This window comes from Barbus barbus (genome assembly GCF_936440315.1).
Source record: "Barbus barbus genome assembly, chromosome: 32".
NCBI lineage: Eukaryota > Metazoa > Chordata > Actinopteri > Cypriniformes > Cyprinidae > Barbus > Barbus barbus.
In genome coordinates this window covers 12,981,695-13,004,805 of record NC_136760.1, presented here as the reverse complement: position 1 = coordinate 13,004,805, position 23,111 = coordinate 12,981,695, and the positions used below count along the sequence as shown (strand labels likewise).

General features: G+C 37.9%; 1 protein-coding gene and 1 pseudogene across 2 annotated transcripts in view; one reads left to right on the top strand and one right to left on the bottom strand.

Annotated features, from left to right (window-relative positions):
* The window catches only part of LOC306852379 (uncharacterized protein), a gene marked incomplete at its 3' end in the record, with an annotated part of 402,219 nt that overhangs the window by 323,357 nt on the left and 55,751 nt on the right, over positions 1–23,111 (top strand). The window lies entirely within an intron of this gene.
* Positions 6,752–23,111, bottom strand: part of LOC306852510 — a 39,692-nt pseudogene continuing 23,332 nt past the window's right edge. Inside the window, exons 5-7 of the transcript in view lie at positions 13,650–13,656; positions 9,330–9,541; positions 6,752–7,062 (exon numbers count right to left, since the gene is read on the bottom strand). The product of the transcript in view is annotated as an uncharacterized misc_RNA (transcript). The remainder of the gene's footprint in view (positions 7,063–9,329; positions 9,542–13,649; positions 13,657–23,111) is intronic.

Here is a 23,111-nt window from a genome sequence, read left to right as displayed (position 1 = left end):
GAAATACAAAGCATCTACAAGTTTCAAACGACTATTAATTCTAAAGGCTCGATTACACTACATGACTTCAAATCTGAACAGATTTTTAAAACACTAGGCATCATACATACAGTCAGGTCCATAAATATTGGGACATCGACACAATTCTAACATTTTTGGCTATATACACCACCACAATGGATTTCAAATTAAACGAACAAGATGTGCTTTAACTGCAGACTGACAGCTTTAATTTGAAGGTATTTACATCCAAATCAGGTGAACGGTGTAGGAATTACAACAGTTTGCATATGTGCCTCCCACTTGTTAAGAGACCAAAAGTAATGGGACAATTGGCTTCTCAGCTGTTCCATGGCCAGGTGTGTGTTATTCCCTCATTATCCCAATTACAATGAGCAGATAAAAGGTCCAGAGTTCATTTCAAGTGTGCTATTTGCATTTGGAATCTGTTGCTGTCAACTGTCAAGATGAGATCCAAAGAGCTGTCACTATCAGTGAAGCAAGCCATCATTAGGCTGAAAAAACAAAAACCCATCAGAGAGATAGCAAAAACATTAGGCATGGCCAAAACAACTGTTTGGAACATTCTTAAAAAGAAGGAACGCACCGGTAAGCTCAGCAACACCAAAATACCCGGAAGACCACGGAAAACAACTGTGGTGGATGACCGAAGAATTCTTTCCCTGGTGAAGAAAACACCCTTCTCAACAGTTGGCCAGATCAATAACACTCTCCAGGAGATAGGTGTATGTGTGTCAAAGTCAACAATCAAGAGAAGACTTCACCAGAGTGAATACAGAGGGTTCACCACAAGATGTAAACCATTGGTGAGCCTCAAAAACAGGAAGGCCAGATTAGAGTTTGCCAAACGACATCTAAAAAAGCCTTCACAGTTCTGGAACAACATCCTATGGACAAATGAGACCAAGATCAACTTGTACCAGAGTGATGGGAAGAGAAGAGTATGGAGAAGGAAAGGAACTGCTCATGATCCTTAGCATACCACCTCATCAGTGAAGCATGGTGGTGGTAGTGTCATGGCGTGGGCATGTATGGCTGCCAGTGGAACTGGTTCTCTTGTATTTATTGATGATGTGACTGCTGACAAAAGCAGCAGGATGAATTCTGAAGTGTTTTGGGCAATATTATCTGCTCATATTCAGCCAAATGCTTCAGAACTCACTGGACGGCGCTTCACAGTCCAGATGGACAATGACCCAAAGCATACTGCAAAAGCAACCAAAGAGTTTTTGAAGGGAAAGAAGTGGACTGTTATGCAATGGCCAAGTCAATCAGCTGACCTAAATCCGAATGAGCATGCATTTCACTTGCTGAAGACAAAACTGAAGGGAAAATGCCCCAAGAACAAGCAGGAACTGAAGACGGTTGCAGTAGAGGCCTGGCAGAGCATCACCAGGGATGAAACCCAGCGTCTGGTGATGTCTATGCATTCCAGAATTCAGGCTGTAATTGACTGCAAAGGATTTGCAACCAAGTATTAAAAAGTGAAAGTTTGATTTATGATTAGTATTCTGTCCCATATTACTTTTGGTCCCTTAACAAGTGGGAAGCACATATGCGATCTGTTGTAATTCCTACACCGTTCACCTGATTTGGATGTAAATACCCTCAAATTAAAGCTGACAGTCTGCAGCACATCTTGTTCGTTTCATTTGAAATCCATTGTGGTGGTGTATAGAGCCAAAAATGTTAGAATTGGGTCGATGTCCCAATATTTATGGACCTGACTGTATACTGACTTTGTAAATCGTGACAAAGGAAAACTGGGCATCATACACTACATGACCGAGGATCATACACTACCAGACTTTAAAGTTGTTCCGAGCACAACAAACTCACTCAGAAACATGAGCCTTGGAGACGCGTGACAAATGGAAACAATATGCGTTCTAAATCGGCTGAAAATATCAAACATTTTTGATATCCTCCAACTGGATAGAATCTGAGTCTGAAGCTAAAAAACCGGAGTCTGTGACTATCATACACTATGCGATTTTCTGTTGAATCTGTCAACTATCAAATCTGCAGACTGGCTCTGACTTTCGGCAACTAGTGTCAACTTCTCCAGACTGTAAATTGGCGGAAAATCAGGACAAAAAACGCGTAGTGTATTCCAGGCCTAAATATATATATGATGCCCAGCTTTCCTTTGTCATTATTTACAAAATCGGTAAGTGTATGATGCCTGGTGTTTAAAAAAATCTGTTCAGATTTTTAAAAGTCGTGTAGTGTATTCCAGGCTTAAAGGGATACTCCACCCCAAAATGAAAATTGTCATTAATCACTTACCCCCATGTCGTTCCAAGCCTGTAAAAGCTTCATTCATCTTTGGAACGCAATTTAAGATATTTTGGATGAAACCTGGGAGGCTTGTGACTGTCCCATTGACTGCCAAGTATATTACACTGTCAAGGTCCAGAAAAGTATGAAACACATCGTCAGAATATGTTATGTAATGTTATGAAGCGATGAGAATACTTTTTATATAGAAATACAACAAAAATAATGACTTTATTCAACAATTAGGCACGTAACGTCTCCTCTGCATCAGCACAGCGCCATTTTGGAGATTATGCCCTGGACGCAAAACACATACACTCTTCTGTATCAGCCTTGACACAGGGATGCGCTGTTTGCATTCAAATCAAAGCATAAATCAACGCAGAAGACGCATCCCTGTGTCGAGGCTGATACAGAAGAGTGTATGTGTTTTGTGTCCAGGGCATAATCTCCAAAATGGCGCTACGTTGACACAAACAGTATTCCCGTCGATTCATAACATAATGATTGAACCACTGATGGCAGACAGAGTATTCTGGCGATGTGTTTCATACTTTTCTGGACCTTCACTGTGTAATGTACTTGGCAGTCAATGGGACATTGACAAGCCTCCCGGTTTTCATCCAAAATATCTTAAATTGTGTTCAGAAGACGAACGAAGCTTTTATGGGTTTGGAACGACATGGTGGTAATTGATTAATGACAAAATTTTCATTTTGGGGTGGAGTATCTCTTTAAAACTGTTACATTATTCAGATGTAAATTTCCTGAAGAGGAATTCTTGAGAAGCAATTGAAAAAATTTAAATTCTATTTTTCTTACAAGTTAGGGTTAGTATCATAATTTTTTTCTTTGAAAAAGATTGTGCAGGGAACTGTACTTTAGCTTGTATTATCCCAATCAGGTTTATAGTGTTTTTATCAATATTTGATTGACCCTTTTGGGCTCCAATATAGCTCTGATAATATAGGTGGAAAAAAAATTACATTGCATTTTAATCCTGAATACTAGCTACACAAGTGTAATAAAAAGTAAAATCAAAACATACAAATAAAGGTCCATGATTCTGCACCAGAAGTGACAGACACAGTAGATAAAGAGCAGTCCTCCAAATCTGAAGTAATCAGCTGGATCCTTGCTGCATCTGGGGGTTAAAATAAAATAAAAAACTACAGATTTATTGAAAAGTCCTTAAAAAGGAGGATTCCATTTGTGTACCTTTTCTTTAAACAACATTTGACATTATGAGATATTCTGACTAATTTAATTATCTAGCTGTGACCTAATGGTTAGAGAGGCAGACTTGTAGCCTGAAGGTCATGGGTTTGAGTCTCAGTCCTGGCAGGAAACCCACTAGTGTAAACAGGGCTTGAGGTACCCTTGAGCAAGGCACGTAACTCTACTTGTAATCATAACTCTACTTGTAATTATAAATACATTTACATTTAGCAGACGCTTTTATCCAAAGTGGCTTACATTGCATTCAAGTTACAGTTTCTACATTTTATCAGCTCTTGCTTTCCCTGGGAATCGAACCCATGATCTTGGCGTTGCTAGCGCCATGCTCTACTATTTGAGCTACAGGAAATACAAATAAAGAAATGAGTATTCACAACAAATAACAACTTTTTGTACCCAGAAAAATGGCAATTAGTACACTTAAAATAAATATAATATTTTTACCAATTGCTAAAATGCTAATACCTGTATATTTATAACTAATAAAATTATTAATCTGTTTACACTGCTTTTCTATTACACGTGGGTGATGTCTAACAAATGCACTTGAGGAGATCATTAAATTACTCAAGTATCTTCATACTTCATCCACCTTATTCCTAAACGCAGAAGTAAGCCTATGGGCGAGACTTCAAGTTCATTAGCCTTAAATAACAATAACAACATGCAGTAAATAGTAAAACTGTTTGTATTACAAACCAGTGTGTTCATAATTAAGATAATACACTAAAATAATATGGTATGACAAACCAATTTGCAATATCAAGCAGCAAAACGAGCAGTTCTGTACAGCTAAAAAAAGTAAAAATATCTGGATGCAAGACCCATAAAATCTATAAATGGGCCATTTTTATGTGAAGAATAAGGTGGATATGATGAAAATTATGTCATCATTTACTCACTTATGTCTTTTCCAACCTGCATAACTGACTTTTTTTTTCTGTGGAACACAAAAGATTAAAAAAGACATGAGGGTTAGAAAATGATGAGGGAGTTTTGATTTTGAGTGAGCTAAACTCAAGAATTAAGTTTGAATCAGAGTGGTGCCTTGGTGCAGAGTTTGCCTGCTTTGCCCATGTTCACATTTCAGCACATATAACGGCACATGATCATTAAAGTATTATGAATACTCACTTTTACAGAAGATCATATGGCAGAAGATTTTCAATCCCAAAACCTCTGGACCATGAGAGGGGAAAACACACACACACACACGAACATTTAACAGGTTTAATAAAACAATAGTAATTGTTGACTTACTGACAGAGACAGACAGGCTTACAAAAAGTTTGCCTACTCACCAGCTTTATACAAACACTTAGCAGTAAGTTGGATCCGAAAGCATGGTTTGCATAGTATTCTTCAGGTTAGGGCTGCACGATATTGGAAAAAAATTACATTGCGATATTTTTTTTTCCCAACGATATATATTGCGATATTGAGAGCCATCAATCCAGGCTAAAGTCAATAATTACCATTCCATGATATAATTTCACTAATAAGCAAGCTTCATTACAAGTGACAAAAAGGTCACTTAATATTTTATTCCAAAATTAGAACATTTCTGTAAACACAAAAGCAGAACACATTTTTAAATAAAACAGTAGCTTTACACCAACCCCTCTGATTGGTTTACAACAATATAACTTAAAATAAATATATTTTTTATAAAACAACTTAAGCATTTTGGTTCACAATCTTTATGTGAAAAATATGTGCGGGATGTTATAACATACCGCCTGTCAAGCGTTCGGATCATTTTCTTAAATCCCTCTTTGGCGACTGTATTTAATGGCAACATATCTTTAGCGATATGAAACGTTATTGCATCTGTTATTTCTTTCTGTCGTTGAGAGCCTTTCTGGTAAGGTATCACACTGGCAAAGGCATCACAAATATTTGTTTGTTTTGGTTGACATCCAAATTTGACTTTGTATTCGTCGTAAAGAGCTTTATGGTGCCGTTTTAAGTGATCAGACAAATTGGTGGTGTTTCCTTGTTTTGTGGCCACAACTTTATGACACTCCATGCAAAGTACCTCATTTTGGTCAACATCCTCCTTTTTGTAGCCGAAATAGTCCCAAATAGATGATTTCGACTTTCTTTTTGGTACGAAATCATTTTTTTGCGGCGGATCCTCTTTGTCGCGCATTTTTAGCAGTGAATGTTTGCTGTGCGCGTGAGCGGTGAGCAGCGGCACAGCGAACCAATCACTGTGCAGGCACGGGGAACGTGCATGTCACCCCAGCAACAACAAGCCATACAACAAACTCGTGTTTACTGTGTGCTACCCTGGTGCTACCGTTCTCTTAATACAACATGGGCTTCTACCCTTCACATCGCATGTTCCGGCGATGTGACTATCGCTCACGCGCACATCGCGATGCCGATGTCAAAACAGAATATCGTTCAGCCCTACTTCAGGTGGTTTCATGATCTCTCTGTTGAACGAGTCTACATGTCAGTTGTTCATGTTCCAGAGTGAGACATTTTATTTTACAATAAAATAACAATATCGTTATTTTTACTATTTCTTTCTGTTATTAAAAATAAGATCAGCAAAAGGCGGCCTTCAGTACTTAACTCATATTAAGGTCAAGCATCCCGCTATTTATTCTGTCATTCATGTGTTTGTATCTATTATATAAACCTCCAGAGTTTGTAGTACTAACGCTACGTTAGGCGGATAGATTTACATTTCGCGATATATATAACAACAACAACGACGACGAATCACTTAATCATGCCCAAGACATCGTCACACAGCCTTATCTGGACAGTATTAAAACATAATAACAAAACACAGTAACAGATCATGTCATCGCGATTATCATATCACTTTAACAGTAACAAAAAACAATTATAAAAGGTACTTACCTTCTGCCGTTTCCATGTGTCCATAGCCATTGTGCCTGTGTTCATATTCATACTTTTTCGTTCTCAATCGACACCGCATAACTCAAAATCGGTCAAAATAATAACTCATCTGTCAGATATGAGACAATCATGTAAAAGCCATTCCTAGAGCACTGAACGGAGCAGGACTGCAGATAAACATTTTTCAGGCATTGGTTAGAAACATTCTTCCAAATAGCTTCCTTTGTGTACAACAGAGGAAAGAAACTCATACAGATTTGGAACTACCTGAAGGTGAGTAAATAAAAATGTTCATTTTGGGCCGAACTAATCCTTTAAGCAACAAGTATATACCTCACTTCTTTGAGATATCAAGAAGGGCATTGCTCTCTTTCATTTTTTTTATCATGTCTACATTATGCTGAGCCAGACACCGTGCAAGACAGATATCAGAAACTTTTTGGATGCTTTCTCCCTTTTTAAAGGTTGCTCTTAATGATTTGTACTCCTCCGGATTTGCAATTGCCAACTCAGCAATGGGGGCTTGCATGACAATCGTATTTCTGTCAACATTCATTTTGTTGTATGCTTCAGCTTTACTGAAACCACCATTTACCAGTTGTAACACTTTGTGGTAGCGTTTGATGGAGTCTTCTGGGGTTCTTACTGGGGAGGAAAGAAAAAAGAAAAATGTTGTACGAGTTTGATACAAAGTTGAGTAAATTGTATTAATAATGAGAATTATTTTGGTGTGTGCTATTGCTTTCAGAACAGACTACAAGCCAAAATGTGGTTATAACAACTAACTAAATTCTGTTGTAATACAGGTTGCATCGCTTCCAGTTAAGGTCATTTGTATGTGCTTTATTAAATATTGTGCAAGGATACTATATAAATTTTTTTTATAAAAAAGCATAATGTTCAACGCAAATGCATATTGATATCTAAAAGTTTTTTGTTTAGCTTTTTCTTCTCACTAGCATTTGGATATTAAACTTGAATAAAACACCAACAATAAAAACAACTAGCTAGGTTACCAGATTAACTTTAAGTTACACAACGTAGCACTTTTTTTGTTCAAAATTTACAGAATTTCTAAAATCAGCAAATACATCATGAAACCATCTTCTAAACCATGTTTTTGTTTGTCACTAAAGTCGTTTATGTTCTGACTATTTTAGACAGAGCGGGATGCCAACTTCTGTGGAGGAGCCCAGTAGCCTACCTGCGTGACTCATCATTGACATAAACAGAGAAGTATCTCCGGCTACAATGTTCTTCTGCGAGACTGATGCAGTTTTGTTTATGAACCACTACAGCACAAAAAGTGACATGGTATACCTATCGCCGTCAGTCCATATTGCCATTAACAGTCCATATTACCATCATGCTTACCTACAAGGCCTTGCATGGTTTAGCGCCACAATACCGGTCTGAACTTTTAACTGTCTAAACCCCTAGACGAAATCTCCGCTCTTCTGATTCTGGCTTTTTAATTGTTCCTTTGACGCGTTTACGTTCAATGGGTGATCAGGCTTTTTCTTCTGTGGCTCCAAAACTTTGGAATTCTCTTCCCACTGAGATCAGACATGCACTTAGTGTTTTTAAATCTTCACTTAAAACTTTTTTTTTTCAGGCTAGCATACAAGTGAATATTCTGTATTTTGGCGGGGGTGTCTCTTAAATTTGTTTTGATGTATGTTTCTATTTTTTGTGTCAATGTATTTTATTTGTATGTTTTTGTAAAGCGCTTTGAGATGCAACTTTTAAAAAGGCACTATATAAAATAAAGTTTATTATTATTAACACTTCTCCAAAAAGCAGATGCGTTGAGACATTTGATAGAATAAACATACCTCTCCTAAAATCAACCCTCAGTTTCTTGGATTTCTTTTTTAGCAGTGAATGTTTGCTGTGCGCGTGAGCGGTGAGCAGCGGCACAGCGAACCAATCACTGTGCAGGCACGGGGAACGTGCATGTCACCCCAGCAACAACAAGCCATACAACAAACTCGTGTTTACTGTGTGCTACCCTGGTGCTACCGTTCTCTTAATACAACATGGGCTTCTACCCTTCACATCGCATGTTCCGGCGATGTGACTATCGCTCACGCGCACATCGCGATGCCGATGTCAAAACAGAATATCGTTCAGCCCTACTTCAGGTGGTTTCATGATCTCTCTGTTGAACGAGTCTACATGTCAGTTGTTCATGTTCCAGAGTGAGACATTTTATTTTACAATAAAATAACAATATCGTTATTTTTACTATTTCTTTCTGTTATTAAAAATAAGATCAGCAAAAGGCGGCCTTCAGTACTTAACTCATATTAAGGTCAAGCATCCCGCTATTTATTCTGTCATTCATGTGTTTGTATCTATTATATAAACCTCCAGAGTTTGTAGTACTAACGCTACGTTAGGCGGATAGATTTACATTTCGCGATATAACAACAACAACGACAACGAATCACTTAATCATGCCCAAGACATCGTCACACAGCCTTATCTGGACAGTATTAAAACATAATAACAAAACACAGTAACAGATCATGTCATCGCGGCTTTTTAATTGTTCCTTTGACGCGTTTACGTTCAATGGGTGATCAGGCTTTTTCTTCTGTGGCTCCAAAACTCTGGAATTCTCTTCCCACTGAGATCAGACATGCACTTAGTGTTTTTAAATCTTCACTTAAAACTTATTTTTTTCAGGCTAGCATACAAGTGAATATTCTGTATTTTGGCGGGGGGTGTCTCTTAAATTTGTTTTGATGTATGTTTCTATTTTTTGTGTCAATGTATTTTATTTGTATGTTTTTGTAAAGCGCTTTGAGATGCAACTTTTAAAAAGGCACTATATAAAATAAAGTTTATTATTATTAACACTTCTCCAAAAAGCAGATGCGTTGAGACATTTGATAGAATAAACATACCTCTCCTAAAATCAACCCTCAGTTTCTTGGATTTCTTCTTGTTTCTTCATTTTTTTATCCTTTTTCTTCTTCTTTGCTCTTGGTTCAGAATCTGAGGAATCTGAAGATTCTGAGGAATCAGAAGATTCATCACTGGACTCTTTCTCCTGTGATGCAGCAGTAGTGGATGAAGATGCAGTCAGTGCCTGTCCAGGCGAGATAACTGCTTCGTGCTATGACAAAGAAAAATTACAAATATGTGGAGAACAAAACTACAGGTAAAGACTTTACGTTTTTTTTTTTTTAACCACTTAATTTAGGAAAACATTTTAAAATGTCTCAAATGCAAAAAAGAGGGGTGACCTTATTGCTCAACAACCTTCTTAAGGCGAGACACGGCAGGCAAAAACATCGTTTTTTTTTTTATTGGTCAATTTTGAGATTTTTGGATATTTGTCTTCAATAACATGTCTTCTTTTAGACTTGTGGTGAAAAAAAGTCCGAAATACACATTTAGGTCTTTATTTTACTGCACTTTGTCTGTTTGCGTCTGTAGATTTCTCATAAATTCAACAAAAGTTGGCGTTCTAAATCAACATGCTGCTCCGCGATCTCTGCCTGTACCCAGTCATCACGTACACTGCTGGAAAGCTCTCTCTCTTCTGTACAATGCTGTCGGATCCAAATATGGTCATTTCCTTTTTATCAGCAACCAATCGTGAAAGTAAAAGAGGGGATTTAACTCTAAATGCGCAATCTCATTGGCTGAAGACAATTTCTGACAACGTGATTCGTTCAGAATCGTCACATGGTATGCTTTGACGCTTCCTTGTTTGGTTTAGCTTTCCGCGGGATCTTTTGAGTGAATGAATGAAAATGACTTCGCGTCAATCATCGAAAAGAGTACAGCAGTTGTCACTTGCAAGGGGGAAAAGGAAAATTAGTGATGGATTACCCAGTGAAATGCCCTCGGGAAGCGCATCTGAACGTAAGCTGTCGATGGGAGGTTTAGAATTTCTAATGTCAGAAATAGCCCAATACGTGTGGCTGTTACCACCTTGTAACATATTATAACATTACTGTAACAATATTTGTTTTGTATGGATGAAATATTTATTTATTTATAAGATTTATAAGAATAGAATAAAGTGCCATCTCATTCATTATGTTGTGTTGCGGTGGTCAGTTTTACTTTTACAGTACAAATTTCTGTGTGCTGTATCTATAAAAACAAAACAAATGAACAGTTATTGATACAATACACATTTCATTTTAGCGGCAGAAATTGAGAGAGGTCTTGAGTCACTTCACAGGACCAGGGAGCAGGTCAGGCAGGCCTATGCAGATATTGATGCAGATGTGGCAGAGTTGCTGAGAGAGGATGCAGATGCGGTGATAAATATCAGTGTGTCTTTTGATGGCACTTGGCAGAAAAGAGGGTTCACGTCACACTATGGGATCGGGGTGTGCATCGATATTTTTACGGGACTGGTGATCGACTTTGATCCAGCAAACACAAAAACGTTGTAAAAACGTTTTTTCAACGTTGTGAAAAGGTTGTGATAACGTTTTTCCCCGACGTATTTAATACGACAGATGTCGGGTTTTTTAAACGTTTTAAATACGTAATTTCATAACGTTGTGAAAACGTTTTTTTAACGTTACTAGGCACGTTCTAGAGACGTAAATATAACGTCGTATGTGGTACTTTCTGGACGTTGGCTAGGCTTTTAAAATATTTACTGGATATATATACTGGATATTTAAGGTGCCTATAGGCAATATAATTTTTTTTGGAAACGAATAAAAAGAACATCCCAGCAATCACAAAAAAAACTTTAAACTATAAACGTATCTTTAGTACAGTTTAATACAGTTCTATCTGAGACCCCTTAAAACACAGAAACATCATTTGACAAAACAAAGTTATACATTTAGGAATTTATTGATTTTACTTAGTGTATTAATTATATACAGTTGATCGATTTATTAAAACAACACAATGCACATATTTGTTCAAACATTGTAAAGAATTTGTTGATTTAGTTAACATTAATTACAACATCAGTGGATTGATTGGTTTATTAATGCAACACAATATGATACACACATCTATTATGATAAAATCACAAATAATATTAACGAAAAACAATGTTGATTAATCATTTAAGACAGAGATTATTTTGAGAGAGAATATTTTAAGGAATTGAAAGAATTAAATACAATACAAAGTTATATTTAAATAAACAAAATTGGCGAAAAGCGTCTTCAGTCACTGTCGGAGTCGAAGAGGCAGGGAGACTGAAATTCAAATCATTGCAATAAAATCAGTTGTTTGCATATACCAGTTGTCTCAGTTAATCACCTCAGTGAAACAACGTGAAAGTGTACCTGTCCAATTTGGGTCTGTTAACCCTCTGGGCCCTGAGGGTGTTTTGGGGACCTGGAGAACTTTCAACATGCCCTGACATTTGTGCTTTTTTCAGTTGCTTATAAAAATATAAATGGCTAAAGTCTAATAACACGGTAAACAGCACAAACTGGGCTACAATGTTATGTTAGCAGCATTTATGTACATGATTGTGTTTTTGAGAAAACAACGTTTATGCGTGGTTAGTGAAAAACTAACATTTTGAAGTCACTCAAATAAGACCATAAAACACATACAGAACAATTGTTTACAAGACTTTTGAGAACCAGATCTTGTAGGCTAGAATATTTACTTCACAATTATGTGAAAATAATCTTGTTTATTTGCTCACAGAAAACAATACATTGATTTAAATTTTTAAAGACATGTTTTGTGTTCGAAATCCAATATGCGAGGGAGTGGTAATGGGCTTGAATATCAAGTATTTTACTTGAATATTAAGTAACTATTAAATATTAAGGAAGGAAGATGGCGGCGCGATCGATCGCTGCGGCTGCTCCGGGTCCCAAAGACGGTGCTTTTATGTCGTTTAATGTCGTCTGTTCGTCTCCAAATAGTGTCAGTTTACCGCTAACTCTTAAGGAAATCACCCCAGAATTAATCTATGATCGCCAAAGTCTTTTGGATATCAGCAACGCTTATGTACACCAACTCTCGCCGGCGGCTACTGAGAAGCTACGAGGCCTTTGTTTACTGCTGGAGCCGGACCTCGAGACCGCGGCCTCGCCTACTGACGCTACCCGCACAAGGCAGCGTCGCAAGCGGTGTGAGAGAGGACGGAAGCACGGTAAGCGCGGAGGTATACGAGCTAGGCTAAGAGCTAACCCCTCAAGACCGGCTCTTCCAACACTCATGCTCTCAAACGTCCACTCTCTGGAAAACAAACTGGACTTAATTCAACTCGGTCGATCTACACAGCATGAGGCAAGGGACTGTTGCGTGTTTGTTTTCACCGAAACATGGCTAAACGACAACATCCCGGACTCCGCCATTCAACTGCACGGGCTATCCCACTTCCGAGCGGACAGAGATTCATCACTGTCTGGTAAGACACGCGGAGGTGGCTTGTGTGTTTATATCAACAAAGACTGGTGTAACAATGCTGCGGTATTATCAAAACACTGTTCATCGCTGGTGGAGTTTATGGTTGTGAAGTGTCGACCGTTCTATCTGCCGCGGGAGTTCACGGCCATTGTTATCGTCGCGGTTTACATCCCCCCGTGTGCAAACGCTAAGGACGCGCTTCGTGAACTGTATAGCGCCATCAGTGAACAACAAACAAAAAACCCCGACGCCTTTTTCATCATAGCCGGTGACTTCAACCACGCAAACTTAAAGACAGTTTTGCCAAAGTTCTACCAACATGTGAACTTTGCAACAAGGGAAAACAACACACTGGACTTTGTTTACACAACAGTAAAGAACGCTTACAAGGCTGAACCCCGCCCCCACCTCGGGTACTCCGACCACATCACGGTTATGCTAATCCCAGCATATAGACCACTTCTCAAACTCACCAAACCGGTTGAAAAGCAGATCACAGTATGGCCAGACAATGCCACCTCAGCACTGCAGGACTGCTTCCAGGACACAGACTGGAATATGTTTAAAGAGGCAGCCACCTACAACAACCACACAGACCTGAATGAGTACACTGAAACTGTGACTGCTTACATCAAAAAGTGCACTGATGATGTGACAGTCACCAAGACCATCACCACACGTGCAAACCAGAAGCCATGGATGACAGCAGAGGTTCGTGGGCTGCTAAAGACCAGAGATGAAGCATTCAGATCAGGAGATAAAGCAGCCCTCAAAACAGCAAGAGCCAATCTGTCCTGTGGCATCAAAAAAGCAAAACGGTCATATGCCCAAAAAATCAACAACCACTTCACAGACAGCAGAGACACACGGAGCCTGTGGCAAGCCATTCAGACCATCACAGACTACAAGCCCCCGCCACAGGCCTGTGATGAGGACACATCCCTCCCCGATGCACTCAACCACTTTTATTCACGGTTTGAAATGCAGAATGACACACCTGCACAAAAACTGCCCACACCTCCCAACGACCGGGCGCTCTGTCTGTCTCCAGCCGACGTAAGGAAGACCCTATCTAGGATTAACCCACGCAAGGCTGCGGGTCCTGACAACATACCTGGCCGTGTTCTGAGAGACTGTGCTGCACAGCTGACAGATGTCCTAACCGATATCTTCAACACCTCGCTGAGTCAGGCAGTCGTCCCCACGTGTTTCAAATCCACAACAATCATACCGGTACCAAAGAAATCACCTGTGTCCTGCCTCAATGACTACCGTCCCATAGCACTGACTCCAATCATGATGAAGTGCTTTGAGAGGCTAGTCATGCATAACATCAAAACCAGCCTCCCCAACACACTCGACCCGCTCCAGTTTGCATACCGTCCAAACCGCTCTACGGACGATGCAATTTCCTCCACCCTCCACCTGGCTCTTGCCCACCTAGAAAATAAAGACTCCTATGTTAGAATGCTGTTCATTGACTTCAGCTCGGCATTCAACACAATAATCCCACAACAGCTCATAAATAAGCTAAACCTGCTGGGCCTTAACAATTCCCTCTGTAACTGGATCCTGGACTTTCTAACTGGAAGACCTCAGTCAGTCCGTGTCGGCAACAACACCTCGAGCACTACAACACTGAGCACAGGTGCCCCACAAGGCTGTGTGCTCAGCCCGCTGCTCTTCACACTGCTGACCCACGACTGCACTGCCAAGTTCAGCTCCAACCACATCATCAAGTTTGCTGATGACACAACAGTGGTAGGTCTCATCAGCAACAACGATGAAACGCACTACAGAGAGGAAGTGGCACAGCTGGCTGAATGGTGTGGCACAAACAATCTGTCCCTCAATGTGGAGAAGACAAAGGAGGTTGTGATGGACTTCAGGAGAAACTCCGTTGACCACCCCCCACTGACCATCGACAGCTCGACTGTGGAGAGAGTCAGCAGCACTAAATTCCTGGGGGTGCACATCACAGAGGATCTCACCTGGACCACCAACACCATGTCACTCTTCAAAAAGGCACAACAGCGCCTACACTTTCTCCGCCGGCTGAAAAGAGCAAGTCTCCCTCCACCCATCCTCACCACATTCTACAGAGGCACCATTGAGAGTGTGCTGACCAGCTGCATCACTGTCTGGTACGGGAACTGCAGTGCTGCTGACCGCAAGACCCTCCAGCGGACAGTGAACACAGCTGCAAAGATCATCGGTGCCCCTCTCCCCTCCATCCTGGACATCTTCCTTACACGATGCTCCAGCAAAACCAACAGCATCGTGAAGGACTCCACCCATCCCTCCCACAGCCTCTTCCAGCTCCTACCATCAGGAAGACGGTACCGGAGCACCAGAGCCCGCTCCACCAGACTGCTCAACAGCTTTTTCCCCCAGGCTGTGAGAGCCCTGAACTCAAACCACCCCGCCCCCCTCTGAAACCCCATGCAAACCCCTACCTCCTGAACATGGACCACCCCCCACCCCAAACCTTACCACACCAAAGAAAAACTGTATGGAACTTTAATAATTTTTTTATTTATTGTATTCTTATTTTTCTTTACACTATGGACACTCTCCTCTATGTGCACTATGGACACTTTACACTATGGACACTCACACTCTACACTATGTGCACTATGGACACTTACACTTTACACTATGTGCACTATGGACACTTACACACACTGCTGCGTGTGCACAATCTCACAAAAAACTCAGCAATATATGTATGTTTACATGCTCATGCACTACAAATCATCCTGCACTGTTCCCCAACCAGCTGCTGACTCAAATGTCTCTCTTTGCACATGTACAGTATTTGTGAAGCATTCGTATAGTTTGTATTTTTTATCTTCTATTTTTTAGTTTGTATAGGGTAATATTTATGTGAAGCATTTGTATAGTTGTATTTTTTATCCTTTTAGTTAAATACTTATATATAGTATACTTATAGTTAAATCTGTTAGTAGTGTATAGGTTTATAGTGTTTTCTTACTTCATTGTTGTAATGTCTGTATTTATGTAGCACCGTGGTCCTGCGAGACACGACATTTCGTTCCACTGCATGTCCCCACAAAGGGCCCTCCCCTAAAGGTGCTAATGGCCCATCAGTGTGACTGTGACTGAGGCAGGTAAGAGAGTGTGAGGAGACTGAAAAAATGGGTTTTTTAAATGATTTGTATTTTATTTACAACACAGTATAATCAAAACATACATAATGAAGGTCAAAGACACATTATTGTGCACACTGATCTAACCACAGAGATGTGAACAGACTTTAACTCGTTCCTGCAACAGATTCTGTTCAACAAGTGAAACAGATAAATCATACCTGATATTTACGTGTTATTTAAGTGTTTCTGCTACTTTCCATGGATTTCTTCTGATGTTGGTGCAGCGCTCTCAGAGGAAAACAGTTGGAAGAGACTGAAAGTCAGCAGGATTCATCATCTGTGGTGCAGGTGTCTGATTCAATAAAATACAAACAACCAAAAAAAGAGAAAAAACATTTGTGAGCATGTTTATATCAGGAGCATCTATCTATCTATATATCTATATATATATATATATATATATAGGTTTTGTAGTCATAGACTCATTCATGCTTTGTATTATCGTAAAAAAAAACATTTTATATCTGAGAAACTAATTATTATTGTTTAGCACGTTATTAAAATCTATTTTTGAACAGAGTAGGCTATTAATCATAAACATGTTCTAAACATACTTAGACTCGTAGCATTCATCATGTTACAATGTACTCTCATATTACTTTTATTGTTTTATACTCGCGCCGTAAGAAATTTAAATACAATGAATTGCCCATCATATTCACAATGTTTTACTGGATTTCAAACATTTTAGTCAGGAATTATAGCCATCCTGAACATCATGTATGATTTTATAGTATAAAAGATATGATTCTGCAGTCATAGACTCTGTACTATAAAAGGATATACTTCGTACTATAAAACATATATTTTATATCTGAGAACTAATTGTTATTGTTTAGCACGTTATTAAAATATATTTGTGAACAGATTATTAATAATAAACATGGTCTAAACATTCTTAGATGCGTAGCATTTATCGTGTTGTAGTTTGGGAACAACCCAACTAGTAATGTGTTCAAGTTTATGTCACAATAACACGTTAACTAATGCAGAAAATAAAATAAACATTACTTACTCATCAGATCGATTTTGAGGGAAATCCAGCCTTTACTCAGCGCGTCTTCTTCCAGAAAGTAACAGTATAGCAGCGATGAACTCCTCACTGACACTGACGCTTTGTTTATGCTCCGCGCGCTCGGGTCACGTGGTTATTTGCATGTGAACGCGAGGGGGCGGGATCTCATTAAAAATAATGAGTTAGACGGGACAGACTGGACATCGTGTTGGTTTCATACGATACGATATGACTTACTTCATTTCAAAGAAGACACTTCAGGCTTTCTATAGAGATAACTCTCATGTGTCTGTGTTGAGTATTCGCTGAGTTACACTTCATTTTAGTGACGCATTTCTGAAAACAGATCGCGGAGACGGAGAAGACCGAGAGCGCATGCTGTTTGTTTTCTTTATTCTTCAAAAGCACAAAGTTTAGTTGTTATTATGAGTGAATACAAATAAAAGAAGACCCCTTACAGATTCGAATGGTGTATTGCTCTTATCTGAACGATCAAACATGGCAGAGTAATTCAAGCTCTTTTCTGCCTTATCAGGAAAATCTGCCCCAAAACGCGTATTCGCGTTTGTCGGGCTCAGAGGGTTAAAGAAGAATAAAAAAAGTTTGTCATGGTTATTATCGACTGTTGTGGTAAATAGTGTTTTTAAATTAAAGCAGGCCCCAAAATATTTGGTCTCATTCACTAAAGACTAATTTGTGCGTGAAATGAAACACGCTGCGAACGAACGTTTTTAACGAACAAATTTTGTTGATTCTCCAAAAATCTCCTTCTAACAATATATTCGAAATTTATGAAAAAAACTATAAAAAACAACTGAAACATGTAGGCCTACAAAAAAAAAGAAAAAAAAAGTGCAGTCTTAAATTAATATTTAATCTCAACACGACTTACATATTAAACACATTATATCACTTAGGGGTTAAACGGATCGCAGTTTTGATCCGTGATCCAGGGACCAGGCCCCACAGTTCGGCACGCGGATTACTTGCAAAATGTAACCATTAAAGATTGAAAGTTTATCCTTTTTAACCATGCCCGTAGCGAGCTATGACGTCACCGAGATCCGGACCTAGTTTATTCATGTTCAAAAATAAAAATTGTTCTCTGAATGGCTGTTTAAAACTATTTTTGGTTGCAATTAGCTATGTTGCAATACTAAGTTTTAAAAACGTTTTTTAAATACTTTAAAATAATGTAACCAAAATAAAACGTTTTAAAAACGTTTTTTAAATACTTTAAAATAACGTAACCAAAATAAAAGGTTTTAAAAACGTTGTAAAAATACCAACCTGGAATGTTCTCTTAAAGTAGTAAAAAAAACACCTCTTTGTGGAGGGTGTCAATGATCGTCTGTAAAGCGTGAAATGTTGCAAAGGAAAGGTTGTTCCCGTATAGAGATTTCTGCGTATAAATAGCATGTCAAATACTAGAAACATAAAATCGTGCTATTGGTAACGTACTTTCATGAGATCAAGTAGGATTTTTTTCACCTCCTGTTCGTGCAAATACGAAATAATCCACGCAATTACTAGTGAATGAGACCCATTGTCTAAATGGTTGGGAACCTTTTCAACTGGCAGAGCCAAAAAGCCCCCTTTTTTTCCTTAATGCTTTGGCTCAAATAATCTTAATCACTTTTCACATGCAAGTGGCATTCTGTGTTAATATCACAACAGGTCAAAGTTCTTACTGTAATATTTGTAATGTCTTTTCACTCACATCTCTTGTCCTTCAGTTTAATACATTTGTCTATTATTTAATTCAGCTGATCTTAAAGATTAAAATCTATAGATTTCTAGAGATATGATATGGCTTGCAAGCAGAAGGTTCAAGATCTTGCCTAACATTATGAAAATAGAAGAAAGTAAGAAAAATAATATTACCTCATCGTCATCTTCTGCTCTGGGTACATCAATCTTAAAATAAGAGCACATAAGACAATGCTTAGTTATGCATATACTTTATATACATATTGCATGCAAATAATTACCCTTAGGTTTTTTGGTCCTCCACGTTTATGCGGGGCATGTTTTAAACACTCTGCCACTTCTCCCTCTATCTCTGCCATCTTAGCAGCCTTAAATGTTTGAAGGCATGCTCCTGAAAATAACATTGACAGATGTATGCATGAAAAATAAAAAATGGGAAATATTGTAAAAATGGAATCTGAATAGGACTACTTTTCTGACTCAAAATGTTTCTGTGTATGTAAAAATCTGTCAAGGCAGCTAATATCTTCAGACAAATATTTTTTATTTTACAATAATTCAGAAGTTGTGCATGTCTGCAAGTTTTATTTGTTATTTTTGTTTTTATACTTGAAATATATTCATTTATGATTATACATGTTTGTTTGTATGTCTCCTTTATCAAACACACCTTATTCAGGTCATCAGCTCAAAAGTAAAGACTCCAAGAGCAGTGCCCGGTTGCATAAAGCACCTTAAGTTTTCCCTTAAGTATGACACTTAAGGCGTTATTTCCCCTTAACTAAGGGAATGACTTAACGGTGTTGCATACAATCCCTTAAATCATTCCCTTAGTTACAGGAAACCATTAAGTATTTCACGACAGCGACCCAGGTTTTGCCATTAAAAAAATCTACTGTTGCCATGGACACGTTATTTGTTAATGCAGATAGCAGTGTAAGTTTTCACAGAAACATAACATTTGCAGGGACTAAAGTGAATAAATCTATATTTAAATGCAAAGAGACAAGATTTCTTTTTTGGTTTCTGTTTTTATAGTTTTATAGTTTCATCTAACTCATTACATATCGCCTTTGATCATCAGCATGACCCAAAGAGCCCTACTTTATGTACAAAGTGACAGTACAGGTCTGCATTAAAATCAGGCTTTAATTAGAGCAGAAAACATAAAATAAAATCATTGTAATTATTGGAGGGAAAATACTGATTAATAACAGATTAGAAACCTTTAATTATATAATTAATATAATGGAAGGTTGAGGAGTATAATAAAAGGGAGGTGGAGCTCAAGAATCCACCTCATGACAATATTTTTACTGTACATATTCACAGTTTTGTTTTTTTATTTTTTTTTATTATGTTTCCTTTCCCAATGCATAAATGATTACAGGTGAGTTCTCATATATTTTGCCTTTGTAATTAATATTATTGTTCTGAATGCCAATATTTGACCGTAAATTGAATGCATTTTAACTGCGTCACGAAGTGAAACTCAGGGCCCAGCTATAGGTAGAGCAGGCGATAGCCTAGGACCTCAGACTTTGAGGAGGGGCCTCCATAACTGTAACATACGCCAGTCTACCAGTCAAGACGGGCAGCAAATACTAGCCTCATTGTTCATTGGATATAGATGTATTGTCACTCATCTGCAATTAAACCAATTAATGTTGCAGTTTCAAAGCGGGTCCCGCCTTCTGGATATTTGCGTAACGAACACATCCTTCAGGTGCTGCGAACTGTGCGATGCAAAAGGCTAAACAGGCACGCAAAGAAGTATCGCTCCTAATGCAGGTGTGTGAGTTGTTGTCATCTATTTTGGAGTGATTGCAATGCATATTAAATATAAAGTTGTTCTGTCGATCAGCGTGATTTCTGGAAAGATAATTGCTTTATTACAAGTTTAAAGGAGCGCGAGCGTCGTTGACTTTTTTTTCTGCTTAGTAGTCACCGTGTCTTTCTGTTCCACTTTATTCGTGGTTAAATGTCATATTTAACAATTCAATACATAATATCATATTATTGATATTAATAATATGACAATATCTGTATTATGGATTAAATGGGACGGGGAAATCCTGTCCATACCCAAAAAATACTTATATGTCCTATTTTAACTATGGCTTAATCATGGCTTAGGCAAAGCCCTGTCTGTGAAACTGGGCCTTAATTTCTGAATAATTTAGTTGCCTGTTGTCAGTTACTTTCTTACTTGTGATAAGACGCATGATGGGAAGGTCCTGAAACACTTTTTTCCCTTTTCTTCCTTTCAGACTGAAGTTGGACCACAGCATGTTTGTCCCAAATGCCCGCATCATTCGTCGAACTGATTGGCCAACTGTCCCAGAGCAAAACCTGACACTGAAAGCAATCTACACACACACACAAGTGTGTGTCTTTGTATATCATTTTCAGTATTAACTGTATGTAAATGTTATTGTCATTTGATTGGATAGCTTGTTATATATTTACATTTAGATATATTGAAATTTAGTTACTTTGAAAGATAATTACCATGGATTTTCTGAATGACCTTTCTTCATTGAGTTTTGAACAAAATGCTGACAGCTCTTCTTCTGTCTGCATTTGTTCGACATGGGCCTGCTCTTCAACCACCTGTTGCTGCTGCTGCTGCTGTTGCATTATGATATCTCTCAACTGACGCAGCTCTCTGATCACTTCGTCAATTTTTCTATTCAGTGTGAGGTAGTCTGACCATAAAAACACATTAACATTCTTCATGTTTGCTCTGCCAGGTACAATATACATGTAACAAGTAAACACAAAACTCAATGTAGCATAAAAGTAATTACTTTGCTCTTCGTTTGTCCCTTGACATCCGTTTTGATAGGGCAATGCTGATGCTATTAAAAAAAGTACATTTCAGAAAGAGAAGTTAAGCTTTATCATATCATAGCAGTTACCACAAAGTAAAATGAACGAGTAAAATGTTAATGTCATGAAATGAGCCACTGGATATTACTTTACTTTGCAGACTAAGTTAAGTAGATTTATATGCTATGTAGGCATTGTGGCTATACTTTTGAAACAATATTTGTTTTAATTAAAGTTTTAATTTCCGTTTTGCATACTGGGGACCAAGCACTGAACGTCCAATAGTGCTTAACTTACATTGAACCCAAAAACATGTTTCAATGTTTTATTTGTTTTAGTTTGTATGTAATCATTTGCAAACTATTTATAACATTTGATGTGCAAGGTGTTGTAGCATTTGTGCCTAGTAATGAATAGCATTAAACATTTTGTATGGGTAGTTTTTATTATTTTTATTGGTTAGTTTGATGTAAACACATTCAAACAAATTGTACTTGCAGGTTACTTACTGACTTGTGGCAATGCCTCACGCTCCTGCCTGTTCTCTGTAAAGACAGGAGCTTGAGGTCTGTTTCCAGCCAGACACTGGAAGCGAGGACGCTTTGCTGGTGTGACACATTCTGTGAGTGAAGACCATATATATAGATAAGGTTATATCATGCCAGTGTGGAATGCTTGATTCTGAGAAGTTTACAGTTATACATTTTTTTTGTGACTGAATGAAGTACTTATATGTTTATTAAGTTTGCCGTATTTATTCCAGATTGTTAAAAGAGTCACTGCATGATCTATTTAACAATTTAGAAACTATAATTATTGTAACAATTTTTCCTTATATTTAAGATTATTAACAATAACAATGGATTTAGATTTACCATCCTCAGTGTCACTTTCAAAACGACTAGGTCGCTTATGTGCTCTTTTTTTTATTTGGGTGTCGCCATCTGTTTCCACATTAGAGAGCTCCTCAGCCCGCCTCAGGTACTTCACAGCCTTTTCATAATTTGCTAAAAAAAAGTTTTTAAATAATTTGGTCACAATATTGACAAAGTATATATATCCATGTGTTAGAAAATTAGGCTATATCACTTACAATGTTCCCATTCAGAGTGATCTAACTTTCCTATCACTTTATTTATTTTATGACATAATGTACATCTCTTTAATGTACTTGAATTGTTAACATTAGTTTATACAGTGATCTAAAATACTGGCTAGTACTGAACAGTAAAAAGTAAGCACATTCCATACCCTGCTGTTACTGTAGTATTTCACTGTTACAGTAGTCAAATAGTTGGAACATTAAGCATTTATATGATAATTAGCCAAGATTGCAAGGTATAATGCTACAGTTATTGTTATTATATTATTGTTACCAGAAATGTATTTCATTATTTTATTTTAATGTACAATAGATATAGGATGGTTGTTATGACAATAACAATATGACAATATGGTTGTTATGATGGTTGTGATAACCAAATATTTGCTTAAATTCTGATGTTCACCTTCATTGTTTTCATATTAATGTTACATGTGGGACTTCGATTTACATTCAGGAAGTCACAATTTGATTTAAAAAATGAGTGGATTAATGA